General features: G+C 44.3%; 1 protein-coding gene across 1 annotated transcript in view; it reads left to right on the top strand.

Annotated features, from left to right (window-relative positions):
* Positions 1-3,193: 3,193 nt before the first annotated feature.
* The window catches only part of LOC136852267 (zinc finger protein 260-like), a 54,219-nt gene continuing 47,499 nt past the window's right edge, over positions 3,194-9,913 (top strand). Inside the window, exon 1 of the mRNA XM_067126737.1 lies at positions 3,194-3,354. The gene's annotated coding sequence lies outside the window, so the exon portion shown is untranslated. The remainder of the gene's footprint in view (positions 3,355-9,913) is intronic.

Here is a 9,913-nt window from a genome sequence, read left to right as displayed (position 1 = left end):
TGATCACGTCCAAGATAATGGACTCTGATACCAGCAAGTTGAAAGTGGAGATATGGAGCCACTCGGCCGAGTTTAGCGAACTGCTCTGATGGGGAGGGGGAAGTGACTGGACTGTAGACCAGTCTAGTGTTATTCCAGATGTACCTAGTGTTGATAATGTTGTGTTGGACTTGAACTCTGGGGTCAGTAACGTGAGCAACTGTGGTGTCGGTCAGCCTAGAAGTGACTTGGAAATGAACTGTGCAGTTAGTCAGGCCATACCCTTTAGCAGTATATCACTTGACGATAGTGGGTCGTTATCATTCGACACAGACAATAATAATCCTCTCTTGCCAGCATCCTTGCCTGTGCTAAACAGCGTTGAGGACGACTCCATCAGTTCAAACAAAGAGAGGACTATTCAGAACAGGGTGAATTAGCTGCGGAGGTGGAAACTAACGTTCTAGAGACGTCAAACGGAATGGACAGTCTTAACAATGCCAGTTCTAGTAAGAAGGTTCCTTTCACATTCAAGAAACAAGTACAGTATTTTAATGATGTTAGGAATTATAGGAACCACGAGGAAGACCTCAGAAAAAAACATTTATACATTAAAATTGTTTATATGCTCCTGTGTATTTTGTATCTAGTTAACCTCTTTGCATGAAAGATGTTAAGTGGTGTTGAAAGGAAGGTCCTTCTCGAAAAGAAAGGACCTTTTCTAAAAGGAAGGTCCTTTTCTAAAAGGAAGGTCCTTTTCTAAAAGGAAGGTCCTTTTCTAAAAGGAAGGCCCTCTTCTTAAAAGGAAGGCCCTTTTCTAAAAGGAAAGCCCTTCTCTAAAAGGAAGGCCCTTCTCTAAAAGGAAGGCCCCTCTCTAAAAGGAAGGCCCTTCTCTAAAAGGAAGACCCTTCTCTAAAAGGAAGACCCTTCTCTAAAAGGAAGGCCGTTCTCTTAGCAGGTAAAAAACGACGTTTCTGTTTAATGTTTGCAGGACCTATTTGATTGGTTTTATTTATTAATATAATGATTTAATTTTCTCTATGTGTATGAGAGAACTACAGTATATTTTCTGCTTCCCCTGGGACACACTGGCTTCTTCCTTGTGCCAGTCATCACTTCCTTTCAGTCTCTTCTTCATTAGCTGTCTACAACTCTACCTTCTCCAGTTTTCACTTCATTTAAGAACTTAAATCTTTCACTAAAGTTCTCTCAGAATCGGGAAATACGTCTGATAGATCAGACGCACGGATTGACCGCTTATAAGTGACAGCAAACTTATTAAGATTGACTGGTGATGATTATGTTGTTTTGAAGCTGAATACTTTTGAATTTTTATTATTCTCTGAAACTGATAAAGATTGATGCAAGAAATTGCTTATTTCATGTCGGTAAAAGATACCAATTGTTTACTTTCTGTAGTCAAACGAACACAGTAACATCAGATTATTGTTTCCATATTAAAAGGTGCTTTGTTTAACAGAGATCAGAAAGCATGTCCATATCCTGCTTCCTTCCCTCGTATGAACAATGTAACATATCCTGGGGCTAGGTTTTGTGTTCCGTAATAGAGGAGAATCTTCAAAAGCCCAGATAGCTGGAAGCAACACGAATATGAAATTCGTTTACCATACAGAGAAACAATACACGCATTTGTTGGTGTTGCTGGAGACACTGGAAATTATGGACTTGTAGCTGGTACAGTATATGATTTGAATATTTGTTTTATAAGTCAGCATAAGTTCCTGGGAACCTTTTCAAGAATACAGAAATGCCCACTTGTCTGCAAGATGTACTTCCTTATAGGTGTGGTTTGCACATAACTTGTGACCTTCATATCCTGACATGTCATTACGATCATCACCTCTAATGCTGCATGATAAAAGAGCCTCTGTGAAATTCCTTCATCTTTCCCAAACCTCCATTCATCTCCAGCCTCCTCCCATATCTCCCGTATTGGGGTAGCGCCACCAGTGCACCTCGTGCGTTACACTGTAGGCATTACTTTGCAGCGTCCCTTCCATGGCCCCCAGCTGCTGTGACCCCTTTTGTTCCTTTGACTGGGCCACCGTTCATATTCTCTCTCTCTCTCTTCCACCTTACTTTCCTCAACCGTCTCCTCCTAACAATTGTTTCACAGTGCTTCAACTGAAAAAGCTTTTTTCCCTTTCAATGCTCAATGACCTCATCATACAGTAGGTCGCAGCGCTGGGCCTTTGCCGTCAATTTTATATTCAATTCCACGAAAACTTTATTTTAATCCCAGTTAAACTTGTTAAGGCAGTATACATTACAGAACTTTAATACATGGGAAAAAGCACTGTAGTAATGAGAAGTCTTTATACATTTTCCATTGTATTTACCACCATTAAGGTCAGGTCAGGTAGCCCACGCCATCTTTTTGGTCACTATTGCTAAACACAATGCAGGAGGTTGATAAAGAGGTATACATGTCTGTCAGTTTAATACAATGACTGTAAATACTGGTGTATTCACAGTTCGTGAAGTTTATACAGTCTGCAGTTGCTTTCAAAGTCTCCACTGCAATACAGTGTTGCACTTTCCTATATCAGTGACATTTTGGATCAGTAGAGGAACGACCTCATCTGTGTGCGGATCTTGACTTCAGGTAATGCAGTGAATTTGGACCCCTCAGCTGCTGTAGGATGACCGCTTTATTAATTATATTTTGCGATAAAATAACTCAGATTAATATTAAAATAATATATATAAATTATACTTATTACATTTTTATTATTTTAAAATGTTAACATGAAGAATTTAACCCATAATTACCTAAAATAAGAGACCTAAAGGTCACACCGGGAATGCTTTATTAATTATATTTATCCGTAAAGTAACCCGATTTACAATTAAATAATATGATTGAATTGAATTCACTGCTTTTTATCAATGTAACTTGTTAAAATACGTCATTGTTAACCCATAAATAAGTAAAATAAGCTATTATATTTGCGATACACTTTTGCTGTTACTTGAATTATTACGTACGGTAGAAAATAAGTAAATCGTCAAAAAATGCTTCATTAATTACATTCATAAGTACAATAACTCAGTTTTGTATTAAAATAACGTAAGATAATTACATTTATTACCTTTTAATTGATCTAAAATTCTACAAAACTTAATTACTAACCCAAATTGATTCAATTAAGGGCCCTAATCATCTTGGGTGGAAAGTGGCAGAGTGACTCATGATGTAAACAAGTATTGTCGTGCAATTGCATCGCCAAAGAGTCACAGAAATCAATCATTGCGACCGGAAATATTGACTGAGTGATCGAATTGAAGGTCAACCGAGGCAAGTCAATGATTGAGGTTTAAACCGTATTCAACTCACGCTGAAGGTCAATCGAGGTCAGTCAATGATTAAAATTGATTTTTAGAGTAAGGAAAATTGGTTTAAATTCGAGGTTTTAAGTTAAATGTGGTTAAATTAAGATTACGATGGCCGCAAGTCGCTGCTTAGCGGTTGCTTTTGCTTTGGGATTGGTTGTTACAGTGGTATGTAAAGCATGACCAGGCCTATGTAAGGCTAGACTGGGTCAGGCTAGGCTAGGAGTCAGTATTAGCTTTATTATTTTGTGAAACTGGTTTTATTGGAGTTTCTGGGTTTCATTTTTACCAATTTGCGTATGAGTTTGGTAGAACTATATATTAGCTCCGCGGCAGCGACTGCCTTCTAACTTAACTTCTATAGTTTTTTGGTTGCTGATCATGAATTTACCTTTCATTTTTGACGCTCGAGTGTAATTAACCCGTGAAGTCCATCCAACAAGGGTTTTTGAGGAGATTCACCATATCCGAGATACGCAATCTAATCGGCAAGAAATTTTCTAAGTCGTTTGTTTACATCCAGTAGCATACGTCTGTTTTGAACGGTTATCATATATTTTTCCTGTCCGGCAAGTGCAGTAATTGTGCCTTTGTTGTTATGATGCGTTTATGCTGCCATGTCAGTTTTTCAGCTGATGCGTTTTTGTTTTTTGCCTGGGTAAAAATGCCTAATCGCGTTATGAATTATAAGTACCAGTACAAATGCTGAAACCTGATTGGTTGCTTTGATTCAAGAGGATTTTTCCATTTTCAGCTGACAACAAACTTTGAGGCTATTGGTCGTTTCCATGGACATTACAATGGAACACAGGTTGTGAATACCTTTCTTCGTGAACATTTAGTACTACTATCTATTTAAGGTAAGTGAAGTGGTTAACTAAAAAGGGTAACATTGCAGTTTAAACTGAATTTCACCGAAACTGTAACTAGACGTTAGGGATGTAAATTTCAAAGAGTTATCATATTACCGCTTGCCAGAACCCTAAAGTGCATAAGCCGCAGAAAACCAGTTGAAAATCTAATCATTTGCGGTAGAAATAAAAACAGAAAGTACACTATTTAAGCCAGGGAAAATATATCGAAATGTGAATTACCTGAGTTTTGGAGTTCTGGTTTTTAAGCAGAAGGAGTGTAATGTTTCTCAGAAAAACTACCCGAAGGTCTCTTATTGGGCTGGCAAAATTGTGGGTGTTTCTCATCATAAGAAGTGGCTCTGAAAAATATTACATTTTACTTTTAATTTTGGTACTTTAGGAGTTCTTCTGGGTTAGGAGTCATTATTTCCTTTATTTATTTTATTTGTTTAATTGAACTGGTTTTATATAAGTTTCTGGTTTTGATTTTGACCAATTTTCTTTGCAGTTTCTTTGTCAAGGTGAATTTGAGCCTACCCGGGCCTGTCATGGTAGGTTAGGCTTGAGGGTATAGGAGAGGCTTTGGCATTTGCATATTGGTTGTTATAAAAATGGCTCTTATTCAAAATTATGGTAAAATTGAAGACTACCACCGCACCCCTTTTGTTTGGTAATTATCAGTTTTTGTGCAAAATGGGTGCTGCATATTGTACCAGCCCCTTGGTGATGACTGTCAATATAAAAAAAAGACAGTAAATATCATAAGCTTAAACAAAAGACATGAACTTGAACAAAAAGCTGTAAATATTTTGATGACCAACTGGCAGGATTTTGACAAGTTAGACTGCCAGTTTCATTGCAGTTGCTTGTTTGGGCATGGCCTGTCATGCAGTCATTATGGCCCAGGGCATGACTGTGTGAAACTAGGATTTTTTAAGTGAATGAGGAGAAAAACCAGTAAAAGAAAAACATTATGTAAGCTGAAAAAACCTAAGAGTCTTAACTTGATCAAACTAGGTCACCAAGCAAACCTAAACGTCCCAAAACTCCCTAAAAATTAAACCAAAATTATTGTAAATGAGTTTTTTTTCACTCTGGGCAATTTTTCATGTAAAACCGTGTCTGGCTGCTTCAATGTATTTTCATGCTGTAATTTTTAATAAATTAAGAGGTTTTCCATACTGTTTTATACTAACCAAGGGTGCCGAGTCTGCCCTCCCAACCTAACCTGACCCTAAAGGTTTGGATTCCTACTGGGTAAGTCCCCAGTATATGAAATTTGTGAAGCTATTTTAGGGGAGTAACAAAGCGTTTTTATTGCAGTTTGGTAGATTAGTAAAAATCATCTGAAAAACAATCATAATGCCATTGTTCCTACACAATATACAAACCATCGAACTTTACAGTAGGAATTTGCTTCAGAGCAGCTGGAAACTGGTAGTTGTTCCTACACAATATGCAAACCCTCAGTCCTTCACATAAGGAATTAGTTTCACTGAAGCTGGAATGGCCGTTAAACTTTCGAACAAGGTGGTTAAGCGGTTAACTACCGTCTGATAAGTGGGAGTCTCGCTTGCCCAGATGTAAACATTCCAACTTGCTTTTGGCTGTCGTGCTGTGCAGATGTGTGTCCTCGCTCTGCCCTGATCACCATTTTGCTTTTTTCTCTGTGGGATCTTTCTTTTTTCTTTTGTTCCGACACAATATACAAACCCTCGGTCCTTTACATTAGGAATCCCTTCAGCGTAGGCTGGAAACGGCCTTTAAACTCTTGAGCAAGGTGGTTAGGCAGTAACTACCGTCAGGTAGGCGGGAGTACCCACCTGCCCGGATATAAACATTCCAGTTTGCTTTCGTCCGTCATGCGTTGCAGATGTGGTTTCTCTTTGCCTGACTGTCATTAAGCTCTTATTATTCCGGTGGGATCTTAATGTATTTTGTGTTTATATTATGTGCGCTGTGTCTTGGGTTGACGGCCAAGGGCGTATTTAAAGGAGAGTAACCGAGTGGTAATGCTTCTCTCCAGTAGCCCTTTATTTAGATACTGAAGGCGTTCCCCTGTACAATCAGAAATATTAGATTGGGATGTAATATCCTCGCTCCCCTACATTGATCGGGACGTAAGAGTTCGCTTCCCTTCTTGGGCTTCCACCCTCCTTGTACAAGGGCATGACTACTTCCTTCCCACTTGTGCTGCTGAGTGTTGTTTTTGCCGCCTGTGCTTAGAGAGTTGCGGGGCGGGTGGGAGGTTGCGGGCGTCGTCTGTAAGTTCCGTTTCCACGGCGCCCTTGGTGGCCTCCCCTCCGTCCTTCTCTCTCCCTGTAGGTTCTTCCTTTCTCTCCTTCAGTAGAGATCTCCTCCTTTGCCCTCTTCGCTCGCTCATTGGGAGAAGACCTCAGGGGTTTGAAGGGGGGCCTGGTCGGGCGACCTCTTCTAGAGTACCTCCTCTCATTGTGTAGGGCATTCCCTTCGTAGCGAGAGGAGTTTCCCTCTCTAATCATCTTTGCTTTTTCTTTCAGGTTGACAGTGAGCATTGCAGACACAGGAGTAGTTGGTTGGATGTCTCGCATGAAGGAGTCCCGACGTTCATTTAGTGTTGCTTCGAGATCGACCACAGTGCCTGGTTAGATGACATATCTCCACGTCGGGATCGTTCTGACTCTGTTCGTGCCGATGTGGATCAATCGCTGTCATTGCTGGTCTTCATGTATGCAGTGGCACTGCCTCTGGCATATCTGTGGTCCATCTGCTCCTGCTGTTCCCTGTCTGATGCTCTTGTTAACTCAACGTCAGTCTGTGGGCGGCTGTTCCTGGTCTCCTGCCGCAGCCGCCCGATCTTTCCTGTCGCTGCTGGTGACTTTCATGTGACATTTCTGTCTGTTGCAGTAGCTCCTGCCTTCCGAACCGCTTCCATAGCTCCTGCATCGGCTGTCCTGATTGCGCCCGCTGCTTCTCCCAGTGGTCGTGCCCGGGGCTGCTTCCGTTGTGTTCCTGCCAGCTGCCCCAGAGATTACGATGTCCGCCATCCCGTAGATGTCGGCGTGAAGGTAAAGGAAGTCACCCTGTGGAAGTGACGTTCCTGGCCGTTGCAGTAGCTCCTGCCTTCCGAACCTCTGCTGTAGCTCCTGCATTGGCTGTCCTGATCATGCCTGCCGCTTCTCTTGGCGGTCGTGCCCAGGGCCGCTTCCGTTGTGTTCCTGCCAGCTGCCCTGGAGGTTACGATGTCCGCCATCCTGTAGAAGATGTTGGTGTGAAGATGAAGGAAGTTGCCCTGTGGAAGTGATGTTCCTGGCCGTTGCAGTAGCTCCTGCCTTCTGAACCGCTGCCGTAGCTCCTGCATCGACTGTCCTGATCATGCCTGCTGCTTCTCCTTGTGGTGGTGTCGTGGGCCGCTTCCGTTGTGTTCCTGCCTGACTGCCCTGGAGGTTACCATGTTTTGTGTCCACCATCCTGAAGATGTCGGAGTGGAGGTGCAGGAAGTCGCCCTGTGAAAGTAGCTGCTGTCTTCATCTTATCTTCGATTTCGTCTTCTGCTGCGTCTTCCCTTACTCTCCCGAGGTTTGAGGGGTCCTGGGAATTGGACAGACCTCCATTGGCCAAAGGAGAGGAAGGCTGCTTCTTCCCCTTGATGCCCTTGGACGGCTAGGGACTTCCTCCTTCCAAGGAGGCAGTGGGTCTCTCGTTGGCTCTTCCCGACCTTCAGGTTAGGAAACCGGTTCGCATAGCCCTGGGTTTTGTGTTTTGGAAGCCGCGGGCGCACAGACCTCAGTTTGCGATCCCGTTCCCAGTCCTAGAGGTTCCACCTCTAAGACTGGGGCTGCTTCGGGCGCTCGTTCGCGAGCCGCTCCAAGTGCTCAAGATTCCATGGAATATCAAGTATCCTGATCTGGTCTGGCAAGATTTTCCGCGGCCCAGTTCGGGAGCAGTGCGAGAGAAAGGGTCGAGGCTACCAGGTGTCTCAGCTCTTCCTGCCAGCACCACAAGCGCTCTCCGAGTGCTTGCCAGTGCTCGGTCGGGTTCCCAGCCTGGTGTCTTCGAACACCAGAAGAAACAGGGAAGAGATTCCCTTCGGGAGTCCTGTGGGACTTCTAAGAGACTGACTCTCTTCTGGGAGACAAGTTTCTCTCGTTGGCTCTTCCCGCCCTCGGGCAGGAACCGATTGGCATTCTCCTGTTGGGTCTTGCGTTTCGGGGCCCGCGAGAGCACGACCTCTTGAGGCCACGCCCTCATTGCCAGTCTTGGAAATCTGCATTTAAGACTGGTTCTGTGCTTGGCTCTTTCGATCTCTTAGGAAACTGAAAGCAGCCGCTCCCGATTTTTGGGAGTCTCGTGGGTAGCTCAAATTCCATGAATCATGCGCGCTCTCCTGACGAGAGGCACAGGACGAGAGAACGTGCCAAGACACCCAGGCGTCTGGGTGCCGAGACGCCAGGTGTCTCGATACTGCCAGCCAGCTGCTTCGGTTGCTTGGCCAGGCTTCATCCTTGTGTCTTGAACCTTAGGGTTCAAGCATGTAGGACAGCAGACATAGAATTCCCCTTTGAACCTTCTTCTCAAGGGGTCTTGGCCTCAAAGGAGTTTAGAGTTCGGGAAACTAACAATAGTTCACGTCAGACTAGTTCCGCCCTGCCCAGTTCCGATTGTGTTCACGCTATTGGCTCGGCTCGGCTTGGGCCCTGGTTGCGCTTACGAGACTTGCTCGGCTCGACTCGACTTGCGAGACTGGCTCAGCTTGCCCCGCCTGCCTCCTAGTCCACCGCATACCAACCAGCTGGATCTCGTTCACGTGATTGGCTCAGTTCGGTGCAGCTCGGCTTGGCCCTACTTGTTTTTTTCCGATTCGGGTTCTCGGCTATGTTCGAGTGAACTTTTTGCTCTTCCCAGGAAAGCGCTTTGCCATGGCACAAGCGCTCTTCTTCCCCCATGTGGCAGTAATCTCCTTCAGTTGATTATCGCTCATGGTCCGCCTCTCCTGCTTATCTTACTGCCAGGACAGGTAGCGGTACTCTTTCTCCTGACCTGTTCTCTTCTCTTGGTTGTTCCAAGAGGCGTGAGACGGACAGAGAGAGCTCCGACGAACTTATCTTCGGAATTTGGCTGGCTGGTGTACTTTGGGTGTCGGTCCCCCGATTCTCTTGTAGTATAACCAGGTAGCCAAGAAGGGTTTCATGGAATCTGTCAAGGTCTCCCTCCAAGGGGAGAGGCACAGGAGTTTCACACTTCAGAAACAGTGAGGGTCTTCGTCTCCAAGTTGCGATCACCCTCGCATTTTCGGAGAACTTCGCGCCGACCGAATTGGCGTGAGGATCCCTGGGACGGGACTGCGACTCCCCCAATGAATAATCTTCATCACTCACAACCCTTGCAGTTCACGAGGGTCCGAGAGTGTCGGGGACCGCCGCGGTCCTTGCTTCCGAGAGCGTTCTTGACCTGATAAATTCTTTTCTTTGAAGGAGTTAATTCTGGGTGAGACCCAAGCTTCTCCCCTGCCTTGACAGAATATGAATTCTTCTTGCCTCGAAGGGTCTTGCTGACTGCAGTTTTGTGGGCAATTCTGGCGCTAAGAAGGACTTTGTCCCAATTTGGATCTCCAGTTTCGTAAGTCTGGAGTTGGCTTGACCCTTAGGAATGAACCTTTACTTGGTTCTGCCTTTCTCTTTCAGAGATTTACCAGATACTGCGATAATCAAGGTTCTTTCCAGGGCACTGCCTTGTCCTTTGGACAA

This window comes from Macrobrachium rosenbergii, chromosome 25 (genome assembly GCF_040412425.1).
Source record: "Macrobrachium rosenbergii isolate ZJJX-2024 chromosome 25, ASM4041242v1, whole genome shotgun sequence".
Taxonomy (NCBI): domain Eukaryota; kingdom Metazoa; phylum Arthropoda; class Malacostraca; order Decapoda; family Palaemonidae; genus Macrobrachium; species Macrobrachium rosenbergii.
Note: the sequence above shows the minus strand (reverse complement) of the source record. Positions and strands in the feature narration are given on the sequence as shown.